This window comes from Littorina saxatilis, linkage group LG7 (assembly GCF_037325665.1).
Source record: "Littorina saxatilis isolate snail1 linkage group LG7, US_GU_Lsax_2.0, whole genome shotgun sequence".
NCBI lineage: Eukaryota > Metazoa > Mollusca > Gastropoda > Littorinimorpha > Littorinidae > Littorina > Littorina saxatilis.
The window spans coordinates 43,240,900-43,257,486 of record NC_090251.1 but is presented as its reverse complement, the minus strand read 5'-3'; the positions used below and the strand labels follow the sequence as shown (position 1 = coordinate 43,257,486).

At 40.2% G+C, this 16,587-nt stretch overlaps 2 long non-coding RNA genes across 2 annotated transcripts; both read right to left on the bottom strand.

The window, feature by feature from the left end:
• Positions 1–1,173: 1,173 nt before the first annotated feature.
• On the bottom strand, positions 1,174–8,115 carry LOC138971521 (uncharacterized). Its single transcript, XR_011457278.1, has 2 exons — positions 2,250–8,115; positions 1,174–2,210 (listed from the first exon to the last, which is right to left on the bottom strand). It is a non-coding gene; the product is annotated as an uncharacterized lncRNA (long non-coding RNA).
• A 32-nt stretch (positions 8,116–8,147) lies between these two features.
• On the bottom strand, positions 8,148–14,451 carry LOC138971519 (uncharacterized). The gene is made up of 3 exons (XR_011457277.1): positions 12,833–14,451; positions 10,005–10,149; positions 8,148–8,978 (listed from the first exon to the last, which is right to left on the bottom strand). It is a non-coding gene; the product is annotated as an uncharacterized lncRNA (long non-coding RNA).
• Between the last annotated feature and the right edge of the window lie 2,136 nt (positions 14,452–16,587).

Sequence of the window (16,587 nt, the reverse complement as noted above, 5' to 3'; positions counted from 1 at the left end):
AATTAGTGGTAGAATTGAAATTTGATTAAGTGTTGAAATTTGATGAAGTGTTATTCGTAGTATTTCTACAGTGCAGAACAGTGGAGAGAGCATAGCATTATTATGGGATTCTAGACTTAAAAATTTCATAATTATTAAACTAAGATGATTTTTGATTTTTTTTGCACTCTTGATTTATGAATGTATTGTCCTGGTTCATTTTTCATGGAGGTATGTTGAAGCGTTGTCTAGTAAGATGAAATTGCGTTTGTTGTTGAACGAATTAATTAATATTGTGGTCATATTGCCTGTTACAATTATAATCATCAGACTGAATGTGGGCTTTTGCTAATGCTGAGGATTTAGCCTCCTGGCTGGTACCAGACTTGCCATACTTCTGTTCAACTTGTGAATAAGAGTGCTTCAATATTATGCTGTTGATTCTGAAATGAAAATGTGCCATTCATGTAAGTTATATTACAAGTATGTACATTTGTGGTTGTTGAAAATGGCTTCCCCGTTTGCTGCTTGTCTTGTATGAATTAAGTGTATGTCTGTCAGTATTCACGTTTGATTCGGACCACCACTTCTCCGTTATTATATCACTCTGAATCATTTTAATTTAGTTATTTATAAAAAGAGTTAATGTTTTTGTTTTTTTAATTAATTTATTTTTTATCTGTTACTTTGCATCTGCATATGCACAATGGATTGGACATGTTCACACAGATGTAGTTAGTTTTTAATAACTGTTGCCAAAAGTTTCTATATATGTTTTATTGATTTCCATTTAATAATATTCACAGATTTTGTTGTTGATATCATTTAATTTTTTTTTTCCATCTGTCTGTCATAGACCTCTCCCATGTCAGCAATAGTAACAGTAATGAAGTTTAACAAATATGCAAGAAAGCAAAATAATTTTTTAAAAATCAAAAAAATCCAGCTTAAACACAGCACAAAAAAGAATAGAAATGAAGAAAAGAAAGACCGAACAAGTTAACCCCCACCCCCTCTCCTAAAATTATGTTTAGATAAGTACACAGGCAGATATCCTCAAGAAGTATACCCACATAATTATGTTGTTACACTTTTAAAGCACTGGGATCATTGTATTTTAGTAACTCAATTGCTGTCAGTTAATTGCCTGTGGTAAATACTCGCATTGGCAAGAATACAGTTAAGACATTCTTGTGTTGTTGTTTTTGTTGTTGTTGTTGTTGTTGTTGTTGTTGTTGTTTACAACTAGGGAGAGGTTTATGGACAGAAATGTTTTTGGTGACATGTCTGTTTACTGGTCTGTCTCTGTCTTGTGGCCTCAAGTTGTCATGTATGTCTAGTGCCGGCCCCGTGTTACTGATGAAATAAAGCCATTCCACTTAAATCGCTCGTTTTGTTGAACTGATTTTCTGAACTCTTAAGTTTTTTCCTCTCAACCTGTTCTTTTCCTGTACAACTTTATATTCCTACAGACAGACACACACATACACACGCACACTCACACACAAACACACACACACACACACACAAACATACACACGCAAACATACACACACGGCCAGTCGTGTGCATAGACTAAACAAGGCAGACAGGAAAGTCTAGCCCAATTTTTTGTCTGCCCCTATACACGTTCATTGAAGCACGACAGTAACTCAACTCGGCTAGTGTCAGGTTGCAGGTCGATTTGTACAGCTAGGATGAGATATACAGGTGTAATCATATCAAATGAAGTGTGTGTGTGTGTGTGTGTATATATTATATATATACTAGAGGAATACCCGGCTTCGCCGGGGTGAATCGCGAGACAGAGACAGACAGCGTGGCGGTTCACCACAATCACCTTTGAAGGCGAAGTCCTGTCAAACGGGTTTGAGAATTTTAGAGCTTATTTCTTTGCCCTATATTATCTGTTGTGGCTTCTCAAATGCCAGAACATACAGACAGACAAAAGCCGCTAGACCCCATCACAAACAGAACTCTACAATCCACAGGTTTTTGCCCACACACACACACAAACACACACACACACACACACACACACACACAGAAGCCGTATATATATTTTATATGTACTAGAGGAATAATAATAATAATAATAATAATAATGCAAACTTTTATAGCGCTATTCTAGAAAAATGTCTACTCTTAGCGCTTTACAATACATACATCGACCAAGCATACTATACACGCACAGGCAAAGAAACCGACCACACATAACCAACAAACTATACCTGCACAGGCAAAGAAAACGGCGACCAAACATACAATACACGCACAGGCAAAAATAACGACCAAACATAAACAAACATACTATGACCAAACATAACCAACATACTATACGCGCGCAGGCAAAGAGAACAATCAGCACATGTAATAATTACTGACAACTAATAATGCAGGCATACAGTGACAGTCCAATACACAGCCTAAGCACAAAAACCACAATATGCTTCTATATAAAAACGTGTCAACAGTACTATTTACACACACACAAACAGTGCTGACACAAAGCGCAGAAAATATATATACACGTTATTTTAGGCACTAGGTAGGGGGTGAGGTGGGGCGGGATGGGGTGGGTGGGGAGATGCTGGAGGGGAAAATCACTTGCGCTGAAAGAGGTGTGTTTTGAGATTTGTCTTGAATGTAGTGAGAGAATCTGTGTGTCTGAGAGGCAGAGGTAATCTATTCCAGGTCACAGGGGCTTGATAGGCGAAGGACCTCTCGCCACATGTCTTTGTTTGCACTGTGGGGAGTCGGAAGAGTCGAGTGTCGGCGGCGGAGCGAAGCTGACGAGAGGGGGTGTAGAGATTGAGGAGTTCTGACAAGTATTCTGGGGCAGAACCAGAAACGACGGCAAAAGAAAGAGAGGAGAGTTTGTATTCGATCCTTTTAGTGATAGACAGCCAGTGTAGAGAGTGAAGAAGGGGTGTGGCGTGTTCATACTTGGAAGATTTGAAGACCAGGCGGGCAGCGTTATTTTGGATCATTTGAAGTCTATCTAAAAGGTACTTAGGGAGACCGGCCAGAAGAGAATTGCAATAATCTATCTTTGAGAGGACTAAAGAACACACTAACGTTTTGGTTGCATCAGTGGTGAGGTAGTGACGGACTGAACTAATCTTGCGCAGCTCTAGATAGGCGGACTTGCAGATGTTAGAGATGTGTTTTTGGAAAGAGAGAGTTGGATCGAGAGTGACGCCAAGGCTGCAAGGAATACCCGGCTTCGCCGGGGTGAATCGCGAGACAGAGACAGACAGCGTGGCGGTTCACCACAATCACCTTTGAAGGCGTCGGAAGTCCTGTCAAACGGGTTTGAGAATTTTAGAGCTTATTTCTTAGCCCTATATTATCTGTTGTGGCTTCTCAAATGCCAGAACAAACAGACAGACAAAAGCCGCTAGACCCCATCACAAACAGAATTCTACAATCCACAGGTTTTTGCCCACACACACACACAAACACACACACACACACAGAAGCCGTATATATATATATATCCCATGACCTCCCTTCTTTGTCTCTGTTACTTCAGTATGGGTATATATGTTGTATTTTTATAGCTCAATAAATACATCATGGACTCAAAAAAATATATGATAGTGCAGATTCCGATTTGGGCGAAGAACTACTCTGCTCCCGACCTTTGACCTCGCGCCGAACAATGTGACACATTTGTATGAAGTTCCAAAATCGTATTGCACGGCTCAGAAAACCATATCAGTTGCACGCAAAAATGAATCTCAGAACTGATCTGATGTATGAGATGCAATAAGCAAACGTTTCTTTCATTATGAAAGCAATGCAGGTCGAAAAAAACGAACATTCAACTTACAAGATAACCAGATGCTAGCGAACCAAAACAGAAACACGAGTACCCTCCCCTTGCTTCGTTAGCAGACGACTTTTGAGAATCTGTCAGACCGTCCTTACCTGGCACGGTTGGGCTTCGCTATCATCAGCTGTTTCACGTGTTTTGCGAGCAAGTCTACTCTTTTGCCTGGCTCTGCAGTAAGTCCACATTGGCGATGAAGGTATCCGAGAACTTAACATGTGTGTATTTTTCCGTAATCCAGTCATATTCCTTCAAAATGCAATCAATCGGCGGTGACAGACGTGTCGGTCGCGTTTTCCTCATACCCATACCAGTTTAAGTTCATCCATGCAAACACACTCGCAAAACGTAGATACATTTCAAATAGGGAGCAAATGGTTAAATCTAAACCTACATATTTGTTCCCTAAAATTTGCTTCTCTGTCAATAAGCCTAATTACACACGTTCGAGAAAAACAACGTGGAATCGATTCTGAATCGAGTAAGCCAAATGGGTCCCAAACCCGTTTTGCCCGTTCTGCCGACCTGAAACGCAAAAAAAAAAAAGAATTGTGCGCTTCAACTAAAGTTAATTTCTATACGACTTCATTACTTTCTTGCATCTTATGAACCTTTACTTAAAGCTTTTAAATGGTCTGAAAGTAGTGTTACCGCGTACTTATCGATGCACTCATTCGTTTTATTTTTTCAGCGACGGTCACTTAGTTTAAGGTTGCAAAAGGGCTAAGTCTCGCTGGCACCACAGTTTTACAGTCCACAGATCGCAACAGTGCCGCTAGTAGTCTACACTTTGTGTTTGATGGTAGAATGGGATATACAGATTACAACACTCGTGGTTTTTTATATGGCTTGTATTTCAGTCAAGACCCAGCGGGAATATCAATCGAGAGCCACTCGCCAAAGGCTCGTGTCTCCCGATGATATTCATCCGCTGGGTCTTGACTGAAATACAAGCCATATAAAAAACCACTCGTGTTGTAACCTATACATATGTATATCTATATCTATAAATATATAGAGATAGGTGAGAGTGTATTTTTCGCGTGGCTATAAATTGATTCGACCTTTTCACTTTGACAGTAAGAACAACTTACGGGTGCAAGGGAAGCGTTCTGGACAGCGCAGTGACATTCTAAAAATAGTAACTTAGAAACGGGAATATGGATTGAAGCCACACGAAGGCGCAAAACACTGGAGAAGATAAGGAAGAGTTACTGGGAATGGTGAATTCGCCGGGGTGAATCGCGAGACAGAGACAGACAGCGTGGCGGTTCACCACAATCACCTTTGAAGGCGAAGTCCTGTCAAACGGGTTTGAGATTTTTAGAGCTTATTTCTTAGCCCTATATTATCTGTTGTGGCTTCTCAAATGCCAGAACATACAGACAGACAAAAGCCGCTAGACCACATCACAAACAGAACTCTACAATACACAGGTTTTTGCCCACACACACAAACACACACACACACACAGAAGCCGTATATATATATGTATATCTATATCTATAAATATGTAGAGATAGGTGACAGTGTATTTTTCGCGTGGCTATAAATTGATACGACCTTTTCACTTTGACAGTAAGAACAACTTGAGATTTTTAGAGCTTATTTCTTAGCCCTATATTATCTGTTGTGGCTTCTCAAATGCCAGCACATTCAGACAGACAAAAGCCGCTAGACCACATCACAAACAGAACTCTACAATACACAGGTTTTTGCCCCCACACACACACAAACACACACACACAGAGAAGCCGTATATATATATATGTATATCTATATCTATAAATATATAGAGATAGGTGAGAGTGTATTTTTCGCGTGGCTATAAATTGATTCGACCTTTTCACTTTGACAGTAAGAACAACTTACGGGTGCAAGGGAAGCGTTCTGGACAGCGCAGTGACATTCTAAAAATAGTAACTTAGAAACGGGAATATGGATTGAAGCCACACGAAGGAAGGGAGATAAACGCAAAACACTGGAGAAGATAAGGAAGAGTTACTTGTAATGGTGAAATGAACACAAAAACCAAAATCGGTTCAGCGCTGCGCGCTGAGAGCACGTGTTGAAATATCTCATCGATGATATTGTGTCCGGGGTGTAGCTGAATACGGTGTCCAAATTTGAAAAAGATCCACCGAGAACTTTGGCGTTGTGATGTGGTCTAGCGGCTTTGGTGTGTCGGTATGGGGGCCCGGGTAGCTCAGGTGGAACCAAAATCGGTTCAGCGCTGCGCGCTGAGAGCACGTGTTGAAATATCGACCAGGTTGTGTCCTGTCCCGGGTGTACCTGAATATGCCCACCAAATTTGAAGCAGATCGATCGAGAACTTTGGCCGTGCATCGTGCACACACACACACACACACAGACAGACAGACAGACAGACAGACAGACAGACAGACACTAGTCGTATATATATATATATAGATATGCGTTCAGTCAGTCTGCATGTTTCCTTTCAAAAAATAAGACACAACATCAAAAATGAATACAGATTTGATCTGCAAGGAGGAAATATCAAACCAACCCACACCCTAAACAGCCCCTAAAGCAGCTCATGACAAACTTTTGGTATACACACTTTGCAAAATAATACTCTAATTTCTAACCAGCTGCATTACACGCTGCCAACAGAGAGAGAACAAGTCGCGTAAGGCGAAAATACAACATTTAGTTAAAGGCATATGTACGCGCTCCCGTGTTTACAAAGTGTAGTTTGCCCATAATCGATGTCAAACGCACCATAAGACCATATAATGACGATATGTCACCATGCGCGGACCATAATACATGCATTACAGCTTGTTCTAGCCTCTGAAAAAGTGAGGATGTCAACAAAGCCGCGGTGTTAGCTCCCTTGCATCAACGTTACATGTGTTGCCAAATCTATAAATAGGACGATCCAGATCAAAATGAAAATTAACATATCTCAACATTGAAGGGGTCCTAGACCACAATATTTTGCAGGGAACTTAATTTAGCATGTCTCCAGCTGTTGGTAAAGCAATTAGCGTGTATAGTCATCGAGTACATATGCCTTTAAGTAGCTGTCGAACTCACAGAATGAAACTGAACGCAATGCAACGCAGCAAGACCGCATAAAAAACATATTTTTTTTACAATTTTCAGATTTTTAATGACCAAAGTCATCAAAGTAGCATCGTCAGTCCACCGCTCACGGCATAGGCAGTGAAATTGACAAGAAGAGCGGGGTAGTAGTTGCGCTGGGAAGGATAGCACGCTTTTCTGTACCTCTCTTCGTTTTAACTTTCTGAGCGTGTTTTTAATCCAAACATATCATATCTATATGTTTTTGGAATCAGGAACCGACAAGGAATAAGATAAAAGTGTTTTTAAATTGATTTCGAAAATTTAATTTTGATAATAATTTTTATTGTGACCCTCTACCACGGAATGAGTCGCATGTCACCTTTGCATGATTTTCATATTTTTACATTTTCCTAAAGAGTTTTTTTATGCTCTATCCAGTGGTGAAAACCGATTTAGAAAAGAGCGAAAACTGTTTGAGTTATAAGCCTGTGACTAAGGTGACCCTCACACTGTTACCATACACTATCCGGACTTATATCAAGCCTAGCGCAGAACCGCGCGAGGTGACATGCGACTCATTTCGTGGTGGAGGGTCACATATTTAATTTTCAGAGCTTGTTTTTAATCCGAATATAACATATTTATATGTTTTTGGAATTAGCAAATGATGGAGAATAAGATAAATGTAAATTTGGATCGTTTTATAAAAAACATATTTTTTTTACAATTTTCAGATTTTTAATGACCAAAGTCATCAATTAATTTTTAAGCCACCACGCTGAAATGCAATACCGAAGTCCGGGCTTCGTCGAACATTACCTGACCAAAATTTCAACCAATTTGGTTGAAAAATGAGGGCGTGACAGTGCCGCCTCAACTTTCACGAAAAGCCGGATATGACGTCATCAAAGACATTTATAAAAAAAATGAAAAAAACGTTCGGGGATTTCATACCCAGGAACTCTCATGTCAAATTTCATAAAGATCGGTCCAGTAGTTTAGTCTGAATCGCTCTACACACACACACACACAGACAGACAGACAGACACACACACACGCACATACACCACGACCCTCGTCTCGATTCCCCCCCCTCTACGTTAAAACATTTAGTCAAAACTTGACTAAATGTAACAAGTCGCGTAAGGCGAAAATACAACATTTAGTCAAGTAGCTGTCGAACTCACAGAATGAAACTGAACGCAATGCCATTTTTCAGCAAGACCGTATACTCGTAGCATCGTCAGTCCACCGCTCATGACAAAGGCAGCCACGGTGAAATTGACAAGAAGAGCGGGGTAGTAGTTGCGCTAAGAAGGATAGCACGCTTTTCTGTACCTCTCTTTGTTTTAACTTTCTGAGCGTGTTTTTAATCCAAACATATCATATCTATATGTTTTTGGAATCAGGAACCGACAAGGAATAAGATAAAAGTGTTTTTAAATTGATTTCGACAATTTAATTTTGATAATAATTTTTATATATTTAATTTTCAGAGCTTGTTTTTAATCCAAATATAACATATTTATATGTTTTTGGAATCAGAAAATGATGGAGAATAAGATGAACGTAAATTTGGATCGTTTTACAAATTTTTTTTTTTTTTTTACAATTTTCAGATTTTTAATGACCAAAGTCATTAATTAATTTTTAAGCCACCAAGCTGAAATGCAATACCGAAGTCCGGGCTTCGTCGAAGATTACTTGACCAAAATTTCAACCAATTTGGTTGAAAAATGAGGGCGTGACAGTGCCGCCTCAACTTTCACGAAAAGCCCGATATGACGTCATCAAAGACATTTATCAAAAAAATGAAAAAAATGTTCGGGGATTTCATACCCAGGAACTCTCATGTCAAATTTCATAAAGATCGGTCCAGTAGTTTAGTCTGAATCGCTCTACACACACACACACACGCACATACACCACGACCCTCGTCTCGATTCCCCCCTCTACGTTAAAACATTTAGTCAAAACTTGACTAAATGTAAAGAGTCCAACTCTGCGCAGAAAGCCCCCAGGCTGTTGGTATTTGGTATGTGTCCAGGTGGATGTGTGGTCTTATCCCAAGCAAAGGCTGTACTGATTGTTTACACGGGAAGAACTGTGCCTTTAATAAAAAAAATTAAAAAAAGAGTAGACAGAAGGAGATTGATTGTTGCTTTTTGGGTCCAGCGGGCCATATAGGCCAAATCAGGACCCCACAAGTTTAACATTACACATATTTAAATTAAACCAATTTCAATAAACAAAAGACAGAAGGAGAAGGAGGAGAAGTAAAAGAAGAATTAGAATCAATCAATCAATATGAGGCTTATATCGCGCGTATTCCGTGGGTACAGTTCTAAGCGCAGGGATTTATTTATTAAAAAAAAAAAAAAAAAAAAATTATGCAATTTATATCGCGCACATATTCAAGGCGCAGGGATTTATCTTTGCCGTGTGAGATGGAATTTTTTTTACACAATACATCACGCATTCACATCGGCCAGCAGATCGCAGCCATTTCGGCACATATCCTACTTTTCACGGCCTATTATTCCAAGTCACACGGGTACTTTGGTGGACATTTTTTTTATCTATGCCTATACAATTTTGCCAGGAAAGACCCTTTTGTCAATCGTGGGATCTTTAACGTGCACACCCAAATGTAGTGTAGAAGAAGACGAATTAAGAAATAAAAAGGGAAAAAAAGAGCAAAAGAGGAATCAAAGCACGAAACAAAACATACATGTCTTTCTATAACAAGGTTGCAGGTAAAAATATTAAATTTTTCATTTCATGTATAAAGAAAATCTCAGAGAGTGTGAGTATTTAACAAGCCCAAAATGTATGCTTTTTATGAAGCGTACCTAAAGGGATGCCATTGATCTGATAAAAAATAATCAATAAGTCTATCAAACAACCTCTTTGTCTCTGTCTTTCTGTCTGTCTGTCTATTCGTCTGTGTCTCGGTCTCTCTCTCTCTCTCATACCTCTTTGCCTCTCTCTCTCTCTCTCTCTCTCTCTCTCTCTCTCTCTCTCTCTCTCTCTCGGTCTCTCTTGCTCATTATCTCCCTCTCTCATTTTTTGGCATTGCCATTAAAGAAAACAGTTTAAATGGACACGCAACATGCAAAGCTAGTTTAAAACTTACCTTCAGCGATCTCTTCATGGTAAATAGACTCAACAGGATGGGCGAGACATCCTCTCAGCGACGCAGTCACTTCGCAAACAGATTTGCTGGTTGTTCCCTCACCGGCATAGACTAAAACTGGCTTGACTTTAGTGTGTGCTAGTCTCTGCAATCAACGTAACCTTAACTTTTGAAAGGAAAAAACGACCAAAGAAACAAAAAATCAAACTCCGTCACAAAGAAAGAAACCAGAAAACCCAGAACCAAATTGACAGAATAATACTGACGGATTAATACTGACTCAAGTGTGCGAAACATTCCAATTTCATTTCGAAGTAAAGAAAATCAGAGTAGTTTAACGTAAAGTAACGTAAAGTTAAAGTGAAGGTTGCTAAGCGAAAGAAACGCCCTAACTTCGTTTCGAAATTGAGTAAAATAAATCAAAGAAAAGAAAAGATAGGCCCTATTCACCAAGAGCAGGAAAAATATTCTAGTTTCGTTACAAAGTAAAGTAAAGTGAAGTAAGAACAAGAAGGGCAAAGCCCATACGACTCACATGCTTGACCTTGACATGACCTTGACCTTCAGGGTCAAGGTCAAATAACTAAACCTAGCAATGACATCATACACTAAGAACTGCTTTACACATTTTTCCTACCAAAATACATGTGACCTTGACCCAAGGTCAAGGTCATCCAAGGTCATGCAACACAAAGCTGTTAATTCAAGACATAGGAAGTACAATGGTGCTTATTGGCTCTTTCTACCATGAGATATGGTCACTTTTAGTGGTTCACTACCTTATTTTGGTCACATTTCATAAGGGTCAAAGTGACCTTGATCTTGATCATATGTGACCAAATGTGTCTCATGATGAAAGCATAACATGTGCCCCACATAATTTTTAAGTTTGAAACAGTTATCTTCCATAGTTCAGGGTCAAGGTCACTTCAAAATATGTATACAATCCAACTTTGAAGAGCTACTGTGACCTTGACCTTGAAGCAAGGTAAACCAAACTGGTATCAAAAGATGGGGCTTACTTTGCCCTATATATCATATATAGGTGAGGTATTCAATCTCAAAAACTTCAGAGAAAATGGGGAAAATGTGAAAAATAGCTGTTTTTAGACAACATTTATGGCCCCTGCGACCTTGACCTTGAAGCAAAGTCAAGATGCTATGTATGTTTTTGGGGCCTTGTCATCATACACCATCTTGCCAAATTTGGTACTGATAGACTGAATAGTGTCCAAGAAATATCCAACGTTAAAGTTTTCCGGACGGACGGACGTCCGGACGGACGGACGGACGACTCGGGTGAGTACATAGACTCACTTTTGCTTCGCATGTGAGTCAAAAAGTAGAATAAAGTTCAAGTTACAAAGGGAACGAAACGCTCAAACTGCGTTTTGAAGTAAAGTTAAATAGATTTAAAGTAAAGAAAAGTAAACATGACTAAGTGAGCAAAACATTCTAATTTGGTTTCAAAGTAAAAAGTCAAGTCCAAGTCCCAAGTCCAAGTCCAAGTCCAAGTCAAGGAATTGAACGGAAAGGAATTGAACGGAAAGGAATTGAACGGAAAGGAACTGAACGGAAAGGAACTGAACGGAAAGGAACTGAACGGAAAGGAACTGAACGGAAAGGAACTGAACGGAAAGGAACGGAACGGAAAGGAACGGAACGGAAAGGAACGGAACGGAAAAGAACGGAACGGAACGGAAAGGAACGGAACAGAAAGGAACGGAACGTAAAGGAACGGAACGGAACGGAACGGAAAGGAAGGAACGGAACGGAACGGAACGGAACGGAACGGAAAGGAACGGAACGGAAAGGAAAGGAATTGAACGGAAAAGAATTGAAATGAAAGAAGTTAAAACGAAAGCCGGGAAAGGAATCAAAAGGAAAGGAAAGGAATTGAAAGGAAAGGAAAGGAATTGAAAGGAAAGGAAAGGAATTTAAAGGAAAGAATTGAAATGAAAGGAGTTAAAACGAAAGTAAAGGAATTGAAAGGAAGGGAATTGAAAGGAAAGAAAAGGAATTACAAGGAAAACAAGAAGAGCAAACGCTCGATCGAGTCACTTTCGCAGTTCTGAATATTATATGAGGCATCAGATGGACAGGAAGAAATTGCTATTCACAACACAATGAGTCACGTTCACATAAAATTTGAGCCCGGTCACTTTTATAGTTTCCGAGAAAAGCCCAACGTTAAGTTGTGTGTTGCCGAACAGAAAAGGCTAGTTATCTCCCTTGTTTTTCTGATAACGTTCGTAAAAGGCTACAGATGTAAATACTTTGATGTAAAGAATAATCCTACAAAGTTTCAATCACATCCGATGAACTTTGTCAAAGATATAAAATGTCTAATTTTTCCTTTGACGCTGACCTGTGACCTTGAAAAAGGTCAAAGGTCAACGAAACCATCGTTAAAGTGTAGAGGTCATTGGAGGTCACGACTAAACAAAATATGAGCCCGATCGCTTTGATAGTTTCCGAGAAAAGTTTGTCAAAGATATAAAATGTCTAATTTTTCCTTTGACGCTGACCTGTGACCTTGAAAAAGGTCAAAGGTCAACGAAACCATCGTTAAAGTGTAGAGGTCATTGGAGGTCACGACTAAACAAAATATGAGCCCGATCGCTTTGATAGTTTCCGAGAAAAGTCCAACGTTAAGGTGGTGTCTACGGCCGGCCGGCCGGACGGCTGGCCGGCCGGACAGACTAACACTGACCGATTACATAGAGTCACTTTTTCTCAAGTGACTCAAAAATGAAAGGAATTGACAGGAAAAAAAGGAAAGGAAAAGAAAGGAAACAAACATGGTGTAAATAAGTTCCCTTACAAACCTGCTGATAGAAAAACCATGTTGGAAAACTGCGATCAGCCAGGCCGCTACCGGAAGCCCTGAACCAAATAGCAGCAGGTCCAGTCATCTTCAGTGCCTGCCTATACATGTCTCTGGTGTAACGGAGATCCTGCTGCTGCTGCTCCTGTCGCTGTTGTTGTGGCAGTTGTTCCGGTGCTGGTCCTAGCTAAGGATGAGCCGGGTACTACTCGTGATCTTCGGAACTGGTGGTGCTTCTTCTCAATGTTGTTTTGGGATGACGGGGATGTTGATGTCGTCGTCGTCGTCGTCCTTGTTATTGTTTTCGATGTTGTCCTTCGCTTTGTTTGTCTTCTTTCTGACTATATCGCTGCTTAATTTTCGATTGATAACAGTTCCGGGTAACTGTAAAACCAGGGACCTATATATTTAGAAGCATACTTTCTTGGCTTCTGATCAGCATGGAGACGATGCGAAGTGCGGTGAGCCGAGGTGAATTGCACAACTCAAGTGAAGTGAGGATGCACATTTTATATAATGGGAGTACGCGCAACAATCGCTTGGAAAATCCAGACTGTTATTTTTAAAACTGACTACTTAGCCTAACTTTGGAAGAATTCCAAGACCAGATTAAGGTGGGAATGTAATTCTTTGTTGCGGGTACCATGATATGTTGTAGGTCTAATCATTTAAGCAATTAACAGATCAAATGACTCGATTATTATGGTACTTCGGTTACTGACGCAGGCTTACGCCCGAAACTTTTGTCAGGGCACAGTAAACTATATTTGATGGCTGACGGTACGAATGGATGTGTTGGTACATGTCCGTTTTCAAATTTCATAGAAAACAAGAAGGGCAAAGCCCATACGACTCACATGCTTTACACATTTTTCCTACCAAAATACATGTGACCTTGACCCAAGGTCAAGGTCATCCAAGGTCATGCAACACAAAGTTGTTAATTCAAGACATAGTAATTACAATGGTGCTTATTGGCTCTTTCTACCATGAGATATGGTCACTTTTAGTGGTTCACTACCTTATTTTGGTCACATTTCATAAGGGTCAAAGTGACCTTGACCTTGATCATATGTGACCAAATGTGTCTCATGATGAAAGCATAACATGTGCCCCACATAATTTTTAAGTTTGAAACAGTTATCTTCCATAGTTCAGGGTCAAGGTCACTTCAAAATATGTATACAATCCAACTTTGAAGAGCTCCTGTGACCTTGACCTTGAAGCAAGGTAAACCAAACTAGTATCAAAAGATGGGGCTTACTTTGCCCTATATATCAGATATAGGTGAGGTATTGAATCTCAAAAACTTCAGAGAAAATGGGAAAAATGTTAAAAATAGCTGTTTTTTAGGCAACATTTATGGCCCCTGCGACCTTGACCTTGAAGCAAGGTCAAGATGCTATGTATGTTTTTTGGGGCCTTGTCATCATACACCATCTTGCCAAATTTGGTACTGATAGACTGAATAGTTAACAAAAGAAACTCTGTCTGTCTGTCTGTCTGTCTGTCTCCCTCTCTCTCTCTCGCTCTCCCTCCCTGTCACACATGTCAGATTTTGCTTATACTATCGCCTTCATCATCTCCCAATTATATCCTGTTTTCCCTCCGGCTACCCACCTGTCATGCAACCCCCCCCCCCCCCCCTGACCTTCATCACCACACACCCAGCTCACCTTGTTTCAGTTCTGACGGTGAACTTGAATGCGGAAGCCCTGTGCAGTGTCAAACCAGCGGGTCACTATGCCAAGTTAGTGCTGCCTTAATTAAAGAGGCATACTAAAATAAGGACAATGACGGAAACTTGACTGAATCAGAGTGACGTGCTTGTGTGTGGTTGCTTGTTTCTATGGTTGTGGTGGGCATAATGTCTATGCGTGGTTTTGGGTTTTTTTCGTGAAGATTTGTATACGTTTTTATTTTGTACCACCGTTTGCTTGTTTCAGGTTTTTTTTCTCCGGATTTTAGTGTCTAACTGTATTACTTTCGATACAAACATAACAACCAACTCAAAAAGTTATTTTGGTATAGAGGTCTCAGCTTTTGTGAGTGTGGCGCGATTCGGTGTTGATGTGTGTGTGTGTGTGTGTGTGTGTGTGTGTGTGTGTGTTTGTGTGTGTGGGTGTGTGTGTGTGTGACGGTGTGGGTGATTACGAGGCTGTACTGTGTGCCTATACGTTTGTCTGTCTTTGTTTGTGTTCTTGTTAGTTGCTGTGTGCCTGCTTATGGCTAGACTAATGCAGTGATAAAATCAGTCTGGGAAGTCCCGTATATTAGTAAGTAAATGTCAGATCAGCCATGACGTGACAGCTATTAAACCGAGATCACATACATACACACATCACACAACACACACAAACATATATATGTTTTCCTCGTAAACTTTGTGCCTCAAACCTGACTAAGAGGATACAACTCTACATTAATCCCCGATTATCAACCCAGATAGATGGGACACTTCCGTCTCAACTCGGACGCCGCAGTAAGAACGATCTCCAGCAACAGACGCTGATACGGTACAGTTATACCTGCTCGCTCCTAAGCCACTCCCCCAGCCTGTATGTCTACACACTGACACCAATTAAACCTCCTACTGAGCTGTTAACCCGTGATTTGTAAAAATGTAAAAATATTTTACAAATTACGTCGAACCTAACACCGCGATTTGCAAAAATGTAAAAAAAATTAAACAAGGGCAAAGCCCATACGACTCACATGCTTGACCTTGACCTTTACATGACCTTGACCTTCAGCTAAACCTAGCAATGACATCATACACTAAGAACTGCTTTACACATTTTTCCTACCAAAATACATGTGACCTTGACCCAAGGACAAGGTCATGCAACACAAAGCTGTTAATTAAAGACATAGGAAGTACAATGGTGCTTATTGGCTCTTTCTACCATGAGATATGGTCACTTTTAGTGGTTCACTACCTTATTTTGGTCACATTTCATAAGGGTCAAAGTGACCTTGACCTTGATCATATGTGACCAAATGTGTCTCATGATGAAAGCATAACATGTGCCCCACATAATTTTTAAGTTTGAAACAGTTATCTTCCATAGTTCAGGGTCAAGGTCACTTCAAAATATGTATACAATCCAACTTTGAAGAGCTCCTGTGACCTTGTGATCGACAATTAAAACACATGGAGCCGAACTGACGCTTTATGCGGATGATATTGCTCTATGCAAAGAGTATCAAAACAAAACCTATAAAACAGAACACAAATTCTCTAAAGAGTGGCAAACAGCTATAGATAACATTGCGAACTATATGCGGGAGAATGGCTTCACTCTCTCTGCCGAGAAAACTGTATTCGTTGTCTTTACAAACCGAAAACTGGAAGATCGAGAAAAGATACAGTTCTCCCTAGATAAATCTGTTGTTTCACCCAGTCAGCAGGTGAAATATCTGGGCGTACTTTTCACCTCAAATGGACTATGGACTGCTCACTTAAAGTATCTTTTAAGCAAAGCAAATAAGACCATCAACCTTCTTAAAATACTAGCTGCCCAACCATGGGCAAAGTGCCCAGTTATTCTAACAAACATCACCAGAGCTCTTATAAGATCAAGACTATCATATGGACAGGAGGCCTACTTCTCGTCGGCTCGAAAATGGCTTGATAAGCTACAGTCAGCGGAATGTCGTGCCCTTCGGCTTGCCCTTGGACACCCAAGGCATTCAAAGCAGGCCATTGTATACCACCAAGCAGGATTCCTCCCTCTTGACATGTGGCGACGTAAG